Raw genomic sequence first — 13,287 nt, forward strand, 5'->3', positions numbered from 1 at the left:
CTATTTGATTTTTTTAACAGCTCTGAATTCTGAGACTTTGTTCCTTTATTGGGGCTTCCCAAGTGGCACAGCAGTAAAGAACCCATCTGCCAGTGAAGGATACACAAGAGATTTGGGTTCAATTCCTGGGTTGGGAAGATCCCCTGGAAAAGGAAATGGCAACCCACTCCAGTACCATTGCCTGAAAAGTCCCATGGACAGAGGAGCCTGGTGGGCTACAGTTCATGGGGTCGCAAAGAGTCGGTCACAGCTGAGCAGGCACTCACGCACTTCCTTTACTGGACCAAATTTTTGTTGTTATTTCTACCCATTGATGCTAGTTTTAAAAGTAATCTGCATGGTGATTATTCGTGAAGGACAATGAGTGAATATTAATGAGCTTTCAGTCAAAAAATCCAGGGGTTGTATATTTTGGAGAATAATCCCTTGTTGATTGTTTATATTACTCAGCCATAAAAAGGAACAAAACAGTGCCATTTGCAGACATGTGGATGGACCTAGAGATTGTCATCAGAGTGAAGTAAGTCTGAAAGAGAAAAACAAGTATTGTGTAATATCACTCTATGTGAAATCTAGAATAATGGTATAGATGAACTTTCAAAACAGAAATAGAGACACAGATGTAGAGAACGAACTTACAGATACCAAAAGGGGCTGTGGGGGTAGATTGACATATACACTATATCAAATCAGATCAGATCAGTTCAGTCGCTCAGTCGTGTCCAACTCTTTGCGACCCCGTGAATCACAGCACGCCAGGCCTCCCTGTCCATCACCAACTCCCGGAGTTCACTCAAACTCACATCCATTGAGTCGGTGATGCCATCCAGCCATCTCATCCTCTGTCGTCCCCTTCTGCTCCTGCCCCCAATCCCTCCCAGCATCAGAGTCTTTTCCAATGAGTCAACTCTTCACATGAGGTGGCCAAAGTACTGGAGTTTCAGCTTTAGCATCATTCCTTCCAAAGAAATCCCAGGGCTGATCTCCTTCAGAATGGACTGGTTGGATCTCCTTACAGTCCAAGGGACTCTCAAGAGTCTTCTCCAACACCACAGTTCAAAAGCATCAATTCTTCAGTGCTCACCCTTCTTCACAGTCCAACTCTCACATCCATACATGACCACCGGAAAAACCATAGCCTTGACTAGACAGACCTTTGTTGGCAAAGTAATGTCTCTGCTTTTGAATATGCTATCTAGGTTGGTCATAACTTTCCTTCCAAGGAGTAAGCGTCTTTTAATTTCATGGCTGCATCACCATCTGCAGTGATTTTGGAGCCCAGAAAAATAAAGTCTGACACTGTTTCCACTGTTTTCCCATCTATTTCCCATGAAGCGATGGGACCAGATGCCATGATCTTCGTTTTCTGAATGTTGAGTTTTAAGCCAACTTTTTCACTCTCCTCTTTCACCTTCATCAAGAGGCTTTTTTGTTCCTCTTCACTTTCTGCCATAAGGGTGGTGTCATCTGCATATCTGAGGTTATTGATATTTCTCCCAGCAATCTTGATTCCAGTTTGTGTTTCTTCCAGTCCAGGGTTTCTCATGATGTACTCTGTATATAAGTTAAATAAACAGGGTGACAATATAGAGCCTTGACATACTCCTTTTCCTGTTTGGAACCAGTCTGTTGTTCCATGTCCAGTTCTAACTGTTGCTTCCTGACCTGTATACGGATTTCTCAAGAGGCAGGTCAGGTGGTCTGGTATTCCCATCTCTTTCAGAATTTTCCACAGTTGATTGTGATCCACACAGTCAAAGGCTTTAGCATAGTCAATAAAGCAGAAATAGATGTTTTTCTGGAACTCTCTTGCTTTTTCCATGATCCAGCGGATGTTGGCAATTTGATCTCTGGTTCCTCTGCCTTTTCTAAAACCAGCTTGAACATCAGGAAGTTCATGGTTCACATATTGCTGAAGCCTGGCTTGGAGAATTTTGAGCATGACTTTACTATATAGGTATATATAGTATATATACACACACGTATGTAACTCTCTCTATAGAGTATGTTAATGATATATATATATACATATATATGTATATATATACACACATATGCTATACAGTATGTATATACACGTATACATACTGTATAGCACAGGGAATTCTACTCAGTGCTCTGTGGTGACCTAAATCATAAGGAAATATAAAAACGAATCTGTATATATGTCAGGGAACATTTAACAGGAGGATTCCTGCATGCTGTTTTCTATTTCTCAAGGACTCTGTGTTCCTTATCCGTATCTATTCCAAGAATGAGTAAAACTGCATGCTGTTCTCAGGACTGAAGTCATGGGATGAGACATGCAGTGACTCTTTTCAGCGTCAGAGACCTTGTATGTATTAGACTATCCATATTGTGGCTATTGATAAAATTTCATCCTGTGTAATCATCTTACTAAAGACAAATAAACCTGCATTTCTGCTAATAAAGCACCTTTGCTCCATCAGAGCTTGGGTCCCCGTGTCTTTCTTTCTTTCTCTCTCTCTCTCTCCTTGGCTAATTCTCTGGAGCACATAAACCCGTCGTGCTCACTCTCCTGCCCGGGCTTCTAAGACTCTCTTGAGAAGGCACCCTGTGCCTTAACCCCCCACTCAAGAGGGTGCCCAGTGCCTTCGTGAGAGATACAAGTCCTGTGTCAAGGACTTTATTGGTTCTCTGCGTAAACCAGGGAGTATCAGCCTCTTTCTCTCTTTCACTTTCTTATCATTGCCTCTGGACTGCCAAGTCCTGGTCCATTAAAGGACCCTAACAAGTGGCGCCCCAGAACAGGGACACTGGTATGTATGGCATTTCGGACGGAGGGACTCGGGACCTATTGAGGTCGGTAAGTACTAAGACACGGGTTATGCTGCTAGAAAGCCCCATCATTTCTCTATTTTACTTCACCATTTGTTTAAAGCTCAGGGACTTTTGGTTCCGTGCCAATGAATAGAGGCTTGCTTTCAAACAATGGTTAAATGTAATCCTTGGCTCCCTGATAAATGCAATTTTGATTTAGAAATTTGGCACCAGGTCAAAGAAAGTGTTGAATGAGCCACCAAGCAAGGAAAAAATATTCCAATTGATTTCTGGCCATTTCAAGGTAAATTCTAGCCCTCCTAATATTCGACAACAGACAGAACACTTATTGCATGAATATGAATCAGATGATGAAACTTTACAAAAGGCCCAATTATAACAACATAAAATATTTCAAAATTTTCTTGCGAGCCCTGCCCCGGCTGCTCCAAATGCTCCTCCTCTGCCAACAGGTGCAACTCCAAAAGTCTCTCCTTTGTTGGAACCTAATGAAAGTTATGCTAAAATTTTTGCTAGATTAGAAACTACTATTTCCCATACTGTAATTGCAGAAGAAACCAAGAAACAGCTAGAGAAATTACTTGTTTATGAGAATGCAAATCAGGAATGTCAAAGAGCTATCGCTGCAATTTTTGAGACTGGGACTATTACTGATTATTTGAAGGCTTATCACAATCTAGGATCAGAAACTCAAAAGATGCAAATGCTAGCTGAAACAATGGCTACTACTTTAAAAAGGGAAATGAAGGATGCTCTACATGTAGAGATAAAAACCATTTAAAAGGGGACTGCCCTAAGAAGGCTAATAAAAAACCTCCAAGAATTCGCCCTCGCTGCCATAGAGGAATGCATTGGGCCAAAGGTTATAAATCTAAATTTGATATTAAAGGAAAACCTATTCCAAGAAACTCCAACCAGGGGACCCCCCAGGTCCCCTACAACAAAAACCAGGGGCAAATTCTATCTTTTCCCTCAAACCCTCAACATCCGGCAGTGCTGCCGTCAATATACCAGCCCTAAATGATTTTTTCCTTTACCCTGAAGCAGTCCCTTCTAGAGTACCTACTGGACTTTTTGGACCCCTGCCCCAACAAACCTTCAGTCTTTCATTTGGCTGATCTAGTTTGGCTTCTAAAGGAATTATTGTTCACCCTGGAATAATTGATTCAAACTATAAAGGAGAGATTCAAATTACGATGTCATCTCAGATTCTATGGCAATTCAAAAAAGGGGACAAAAATTGCTCAGTTACTTCTCTTGCCTTACATTTCTATTAACTCCTCTAATAATGTACGGACAAATGGGTTTGGCAGTACAGATCAAAAACAATCCTTATGGACATCATCGGTATCTGAATATGCCGGACCAAATATAAATATCAAAATTAATCATAAAAGATTTCCTAGTCTCCTCGACACTGGATCTAATATTACTATTATTTCCAAACACTTATGGCCCAAATCCTGGCCTATACAAAAAGTCTCTTGCCAGATTGCAGGAATTTCTCAAACCAAAGTACAAGAAATTTATCAAAATGTTTAGATCTACCCATATGAAAGACCAAAAGACCAGCCTGCAACATTAAGACCTTATGTGATAGATGCACCCCTTAATCTAATAGAAAGGGACTTACTTATGCAATGGCAAACTCAGATATACATCCCACATTTTTCCTAAGGGCCACTGCTCATTTAACAAACAAAGCAATTATTAAAATAACTTGGAAGAATGACGAGCCTATTTGGACAGAGCAATGGCCCTTTGCTGCTACTGCTAAGTCACTCCAGTCATGTCCGACTCTGTGTGACCCCATAGACGGCAGCCCACCAGGCTCCCCAGTCCCTGGGATTCTCCAGGCAAGAACACTGGAGTGGGTTGCCATTTCCTTCTCCAATGCAGGAAAGTGAAAAGTGAAAGTGAAGTCGCTCAGTCGTGTCCGACTCTAGTGACCCCATGGACTGCAGCTTACCAGGCTCCTCCGTCCATGGGATTTTCTAGGCAAAAGTACTGGAGTGGGGTGCCATTGCCTTCTCCTTACGAAAGATAAATTTCAGGCTACTAAAGAACTTATAGACACACAATTAGAATTAAAACATATTGAAGAATCTTACTCTCCTTAGAACTTTCCTATTTTTATTATAAAAAAGAAATCTGACAAATGGTATCTCTTAACAGACCTTAGAAAAGTTAATGCATCTATGAAACCTATGGATACATTACAACTAGAGATCCCATCACCTATTACTATTCCTCAAAATTGGCACATTATTATTACTGATTTACAAGATTGCCTTTTTAATATACCTTTACATCCTTTAGACCAGGAGAGATTCACTTTCTCTCTCCCTTATCCTAATCATATCGGGCCTCATAAAAGATTTCAATAAGCTATATTACTTCAAAATATGCTTAACAATCCTAATATTTGTCAAAAATTTTGTAGCCAAGGCTTAACTCCAATGTGACAGCAATTCCCTCATGCATATATCATTAATAATATACTGTAACTACAAAAAGGAGAAATGATATTTTTGACACTGAATGGCCATGATATTCTTTAGACTCCAGAGAAAACTGATTAAAGTAAAATCTTTTTTGAAATTGCAAAACCAATTCTTCTTACATGTGTGGTTAAGAAAAGGTTAACTTCTTAAAATATTTTTTGGAGCTCCAATTCTGTCTGGGAAACAAAACAGGCCTAAGGAAAAAACCTAAAGTTAACTCTTACCATGTCCTTTGGATACACAACCAAAGGATACTTAAACCAAAGTTTATGGGACTCCAGCCATAAACAAATTGGTGAATAAAAATAAAAATTTTTTTAAGCGGAAAAGGTATTTCAAGCGGAAAACTATGCCTATCTATGTCTCAATGTATGTCTTTTTTTTTTTTGGATAATATGAAGTTAAAGAGCTCTATTTAAATTTAGGTTCACATGAACTGAAAAATATTCAATATTAAATATAATGTTTATTTAAATATAAATATAATTTAAATATAATTGTTTCCTAATCTAATTAAGACATGTCTTAAATCATCAACACTATGTAATACTTTTATTATGCCTAGGTTTAAGGTAAACTAAATTTGTCAACAAAAGGGTAACTTTATATATATATATATATAAGATGAAAACTTTTGGATAATCTCTACTAAAAATAATGATATTTTTCATAGAATAATGTATTATTATAATCTAAAATAATCTCTTAGGATCAGGGTAGCTTAAGTTTCTGGAGTTATACTAAACTAAATTATAAAAGTTTATTAAACAGCTAGGTCATTTCCAAATAAATAATATTTTAAAACATTAATTACTGAACATTAACTTCCTCTTACAAAAAGTTTTTCTTATAGAAAAACTAAAGATATTTTAGACTATTAATAAATATATATATTATAATATATAATATGATATAATAAATATATTCACCAATCTATAAAATACTAACATATAAGACACTTCATAGTTGCTAAAGAAAAGTAAGATATATACTTTTAATAAAAGGATATAAGAAATGGCAAATAAAATGATGAATACAAAAATACAAAAAGGGTTTATGACAAGTGAAAGAAAATTTTATGACAAATGGATTTAACTCATTACCCTGAACTTTCTTCCTCTTCCTTCTTACATGTCTTGATTAATACAAATTCTTCTTTTATATGGGCCATGCCTCTCCAAGGTAAAACTACACAACATGTTATAACCTACCTATCAACTTATTTTGCAATAATGAGAACACCTAATTCTATAGGTTCGTGACATTGTACAGGAGACTGGGATCAAGACTATCCCCATGGAAAAGAAATGCAAAAAAGCAAAATGGCTGTCTGGGGAGGCCTTACAAATAGCTGTGAAAAGAAGAGAAGCAAAAAGCAAAGGAGGAAAGGAAAGATATAAGCATCTGAATGCAGAGTTCCAAAGAATAGCAAGGAGAGATAAGAAAGGCTTCCTCAGCAATCAATGCAAAGAAATAGAGGAAAACAACAGAATGGGAAAGACTAGAGATCTCTTTAAGAAAATAAGAGATACCAAGGCAACATTTCATGCAAAGATGGGCTCGATAAAGGACAGAAATGGTATGGACCTAACAGAAGCAGATGATATTAAGAAGAGGTGGCAAGAATACACAGAAAAACTGTACAAAAAAGATCTTCACGACCCAGATAATCATGATGGTGTGATCACTGACCTAGAGCCAGACATCCTGGAATGGGAAGTCAAGTAGGCCTTAGAAAGCATCACTGCGAACAAAGCTAGTGGAGGTGATGGAATTCCAGTGGAGCTATTTAAAATGCTGAAAGATAATGCTGTGAAAGTGCTGCACTCAATATGCCAGCAAATTTGGAAAACTCAGCAGTTGCCACTGGACTGGAAAAAGTCAGTTTTCATTCCAATCCCAAAGAAAGGCAATTCCAAAGAATGCTCAAACTACCACACAATTGCACTCATCTCACATGTTAGTAAAGTAATGCTCTAAATTCTCCAAGCCAGGCTTCAGCAATATGTGAACCGTGAACTTCCAGATGTTCAAGCTGGCTTTAGAAAAGGCAGAGGAACCAGAGATCAAATTGCCAACATCCGCTGGATCATGGAAAAAGCAAGAGAGTTCCAGAAAAACATCTATTTCTGCTTTATTGACTATGCCAAAGCCTTTGACTGTGTGGATCACAATCAACTGTGGAAAATTCTGAAAGAGATGGGAATACCAGACCACCTGACCTGCCTCTTGAGAAATCTGTATGCAGGTCAGGAAGCAACAGTTAGAACTGGACATGGAACAATAGACTGTTTCCAAATAGGAAAAGGAGTACGTCATGGCTGTATATTGTCACCCTGCTTATTTAACTTCTATGCAGAGTACATCATTAGTAATGCTGGACTGGAAGAAACACAAGCTGAAATCAAGATTGCTGGGAGAAATATCAATAACCTCAGATATGCAGATGACACCACCCTTATGGCAGAAAGTGAAGAGGAACAAAAAAGCCTCTTGATGAAGGTGAAAGAGGAGAGTGAAAAAGTTGGCTTAAAACTCAACATTCAGAAAACGAAGATCATGGCATCCGGTCCCACCACTTCATGGGAAATAGATGGGGAAACAGTGGAAACAGTGTCAGACTTTATTTTTCTGGGTTCCAAAATCACTGCAGATGGTGATTGCAGCCATGAAATTAAAAGACGCTTACTCCTTGGAAGGAAAGTTATGACCAACCTAGATAGCATATTCAAAAGCAGAGACATTACTTTGCCAACAAAGGTCCGTCTAGTCAAGGCTATGGTTTTTCCAGTGGTCATGTATGGATGTGAGAGTTGGACTGTGAAGAAAGCTGAGAGCCGAAGAATTGATGCTTTTGAACTGTGGTGTTGGAGAAGGCTCTTGAGAGTCCCTTGGAATGCAAGGAGATCCAACCAGTCCATTCTGAAGGAGATCAGCCCTGGGATTTCTTTGGAAGGAATGATTCTAAAGCTGAAACTCCAGTACTTTGGCCACCTCATGCGAAGAGTTGACTTATTGGAAAAGACTCTGATGCTGGGAGGGATTGGGGGCAGGAGGAGAAGGGGACGACAGAGCATGAGATGGCTGGATGGCATCACTGACTAGATGGACGTGAGTCTGAGTGAACTCTGGGAGTTGGTGATGGATAGGGAGGCCTGGCGTGCTGCGATTCATGGGGTCACAAAGAGTCGGACACGACTGAGCGACTGAACTGAACTGAACTGAACTGACTGAATCTATGAAAACAGACAATGGCCCTGCCTATATTTCTAAGCAAATTGAAACAATTTTTACATTCATCCTCTATTAAACAGATAACAAACATTCCTTATAATCCACAAACACAAGACATAATTAAACAAACACATTACACACTGTAACTGCAAATAAAAAGTTAAATAAGAGGATATACACAGGAACACTTTTATCTTCCTTATCCAGAACAGACTTTACTACATTCTAATGCAATATAGTCTTTAAGCCTATAACTATTATTAATATAGCTTTATTTCTGTTTCCAATCTGTGAGATTCTTAAAACAAAATAACATCAACTTCAGTGCCTGTTTCACAATACAAAACAAAAACAACATAAAAAAGACACCAGTTGCCAAATAAGTTATTTGTTCCTAAGAATATCAAAAGTGCAAAATATTCACCTTCTTTTCAGATCTGTCTTGAAAATATAATCATCTCCCTTGACACACTGAACAGAGAGATTCAACAGCTACCAGGCTGCTTTTCTTTTCCAAGAACAAGGTCAAATATATTTAGATATGAGCAACATTTCATTTATCAGGTTGTTCTGCATCAACTTTTCAATAATTTCACTTAGGAAAAAATATTTGAGTGTTTGCTCCTAATCTTTTGCCCCAAATAACACAAACCACTTAAAACACAGTCAGATTCCATTTCTCTTTATATCAGAAAAATGTATATACTGAATGAAGAGAAAATCAACCCATTAATTCAAAACCACAGCCAAATACCAGTCCCAAACAGATTTCTAGATGATTTTTTTTTTTATTTTGGACTGAAATATTTCCTAAGTGGACTTCCCTGGTGGCTTAGATGATAAAGCATCTGCCTACAATGCGGGAGACCCAGGTTCGATCCCTGTGTTGGGAAGATCCTCTGGAGAAGGAAATGGCAACCCATTCCAGTACTCTTGCCTGGATAATCCCATGGACAGAGGAGGGTTGTAGGTTACAGTTCATGGGGTCGCAAAGAGTCGGACACGACTGAGCAACTTCACTTCACTTCACTGTTTCCTATGAATGTTTTCATCATTATCACTTTCCTTTCTTTCTATAACTATTGTTAATATAGCTTTATTTGTTTTAAATTTTTTAAACTTACCACAAGGAAATATTTTGACTAAAGCAGAAAAACATTATGAAACATTAAAGGACACCTCCCTTCCTTTGACCATTTGATATCAAGATGGATTAACTAATCAATAGAAATCTAAAAAACTAATCTCACAGGGAAAGGGGTATGCTTCTATTTCTCCAGATGGATCCAACGAACTCATATGACTTCCTCTTCAGAAGATTCAACCTAAGGGGGCCCCCAACATTCAAACTAGAGACAAAACAACAAAAACCCCAGGAAGAAGAAATTCCAATACAAACCATGGCAGCTTTAAAAATTTCCAAAAAACGCCGCACTTGACATCACTGACCTTATGATCTCCCTACTTGGGGACAGATAAAAACCCTTACTAATCAAGCTGAAAATGTGATTTCTCAACAGGGAATGCCTTGGAATCCTGAAAATATTTTTCTTCACTATGGTTGCTTTGCTTGCTTTTGCTTCCCCCGTGCAGGCTGACTTGATTGATCACACTTAATGGGTTTATGCACCTAACTCCCTCTTTTTTATTGTAGGTTATAGAATGGACAGATATAGGACCAATCATATCCACTAATAACTCAACACATATGCCCCCTCCTTGGAGCTTGGAGGGGCCCTTTCATCATGAGAAAGTAGGAAAACTAAGATTTCTCTAGGCTATGAAATCCTACCCTTATGCATGGGCTCAACAAAATTATATATTAGTGTGAATCAACAAACTTGGGCTTTCATCCTGCCTCCAAAAGAAGACTTTCGGACACTGCTTGGATTATTTACTGCTCTTTCTTTGTCCATGAACCATGTTTATACTACTGAAACTTTAGGGAAAGAACTAAGGAAAGAACAAAGAACACTATGCAAAGGGTTTGCTAATAAGAACTTTAAATATATTCCTATTCATTGGGACAAATGTCAGGCCAAATCAGGAAAATTAATGTTAATACTAATCATACAATTGACTATTAGGGGCCCAATGGTATGTGGTTATCTAACTGCTCAGATGATGTTAACAGCCTGCGTGTGATTATGTTACTCAAGTGGCATAGAAGGTTACTAATACTACAGTGGAGCATTACCATGACAGAGGACTTCTTGGGTGGCTTGACGGTGGAACGGACCCCCCTCGTCCTCGAATCGTCCTTGATAAACAGATTGGGCCTGAACAATGGGACATCTGGAAACTTGCTGCAAGCATTGAGGAACTTGGGACTTGGACTGGACATTTCACAGGGACCAGTCGTGGCCATGGCCATTATTTCTTTTGCTATGATCAATCATATTTTGTACAAGCCTGTGTTCCACTTCCTTTTGTTGTAGCTATAGGAAATTTACAATTCAATAAGACTTTACATTCTGTAACATGCATAAATTGTAAATTATACACTTGTCTTAACTCCTCTATTTACTTGAGAAATTTACTTGTAAATTATACACTTGTCTTAACTACTCTATTTACTTGAGAAATGACTCCCTTTGGATTCTTCGATCTCGACATAATCTGTGGTTACCAATAAATCTCCAGCGGCCCTGGGAAGAAGGTCCCATGGCTGGACTTGCTTCCCGGTTACTTACTAAGTTGCTCCGGTGATCTAAACGATTTATTGGATGGCTGAGTTTTGGCATTTTGGGATTAATAGCTATCTGCACCACTGCTGCTGTCACTGGTGTTGCTTTACAAACTTCAATTCAAACACATAATTTTATTCAAAATTGGACTAAAGATGCCCATACTATGTGGGCCACTCAGGCTCAGATAGATGAGGGTATTCAAGAGAAAATACAGGAACTAAAAACAGCCATCAAATGGGTTGGAGATCAATTAACAGATGTACAAAAACAGGTAATGCTAAAATGTGATTGGAATTCTACTCAATTTTGTGTTACTCCTGTTCATTTCAATAATAGTGCCTAAACATGCATAATAATGCCTCTCTGAATGTACAATTATTACAAAAAGAAATATTTGAAACATTTTCTAATAATCTTCCCTCTTCCACTAATTTGAAAACTTTAGCTGAACAACTAGCTGATCAATTATCTGAGTTAGATCAACACGGATGGTTTCAAAGCATTACTCACAGCATTGGGTCTAAAACTGTAATTTTGGTGATTGTCTTAACAATTATATTTGTCACCTACCATTGCCTTCATGCAAAGATTGTTAAACTAAACAAACTCTAATGGTCAGAACTCTTTTTACGTATATTATAAATAAATAAGGGGGAATTGTCGGGGAGTGTTTAACAGGAGGATTCCTACGTGCTGTTTCTCACAAGTCCTTTGTTTCTTTCTAAGCAGAACAGTAGGCTGCTCCCAGGAACTGAGGTCATTGTGTTAGCCAGGCTTGAATCTCCTTTAGTAAACATTCTCTTTACGACAAACTCAATTAATCAAGACCCTTTTTACAAATATAAAAAGTAAGGGGAAATTGTCAGGGAACATTTAACAGGAGGATTCCTGCATGCTGTTTTCTATTTCTCAAGGATTCTCTGTTCCTTATCAGTTCCTATTCCAAGAATGACTAAAGCTACATGCAGTTCTCAGGACTGAAGTCATGGGATGAGATATACAGTGACTCTTTTCAGCGTCAGAGACCTTGTATGTATTAGACTATCCATATTGTGGCTATTGACAAAATTTCATCCTGTGTTATCATCTTACTAAAGATATATAAGCCTGCATTTCTGCTAATAAAGCACCTTTGCTCCATCAGAGCCTGTGTCTTTCTTTCTTTCTCTCTCTCTCCTCGGCTAATTCTCTGGAGCACAGAAACCTGTCTTGTTCACTCTCCTGCCAGGGCTTCTAAGACTCTCATGAGAAGGTGCCCCGTGCCTTCATTTCCCCCTTGAGAGGGTGCCTGGTGCCTTCTGAGAGACGCAAGTCCTGTGTCAAGGACTTTATTGGTTCTCTGCGTAAACCAGGGAGTATCAGCCTCTTTCTCTCTTTCACTTTCTTATCATCGCTTCCGGACCACCAGGTCCCGGTCCACTAAAGGACCCCAACATATATGAATACCTATGGGCTTCATGGTGGCTCAGTGGATAAAGAATCTGCCTGCAATGGAGGGTACACTGGTTCAATCCCCAGGTCAGGAAGATCCCCTGGTGGAGGGCATGGCAACCCACTCCAGTATTCTTGCCTAGAGAATTCCCATGGACAGAAGGAGCCTGGAGGGCTACAGTTGATAGGATTGCAAAGACATGACTGAAGTAACCAAGCATGCATGCCTGTATATCTATAGCTGATTCAATTTGCTGTAGAGCATAAATACAACATTGTAAAGCAACTATATTAAAAAAAAAATCCAGGGGTTGGATAATGGACTTTTTGGTGTCTATAACTCAGGGACATGGTGCTCACCTGAGGGAAAGGACTCTATACAGGTGTCCAATCAAACAAGCCACCATGTTAGAAGGTAGCAATTGCATTCACAATGGGAGGGGGAATGAAATCTTGAAAAAGATCATAGCACTTGGCATCTGATGTGCTTTTCTTCTAGTTGAGATACACCTTGGTTTTACTTGGAGGAGGGAAGGGATATGTGTGCAGTAAAAGTGAGGTGAACAAAATTTGGAGTTCTAGCAACTACTAATAGTTTTTACAAAATGGTTTCAACCTTATTATTT

The 13,287-nt window shown here is 38.7% G+C and overlaps 1 long non-coding RNA gene across 1 annotated transcript; it reads left to right on the forward strand.

Annotated features, from left to right (window-relative positions):
* The first annotated feature begins 2,451 nt into the window (after positions 1-2,451).
* Positions 2,452-12,373, forward strand: LOC147366062 (uncharacterized). Its single transcript, XR_015133184.1, has 2 exons — positions 2,452-2,827; positions 10,195-12,373. It is a non-coding gene; the product is annotated as an uncharacterized LOC147366062 (long non-coding RNA).
* The last annotated feature ends 914 nt before the right edge of the window (positions 12,374-13,287 follow it).

This window comes from Bos grunniens, chromosome 9 (genome assembly GCF_055505025.1).
Source record: "Bos grunniens cultivar Pamir isolate PY7600 chromosome 9, Bosgru_T2T1.0, whole genome shotgun sequence".
Taxonomy (NCBI): Eukaryota; Metazoa; Chordata; class Mammalia; order Artiodactyla; family Bovidae; genus Bos; species Bos grunniens.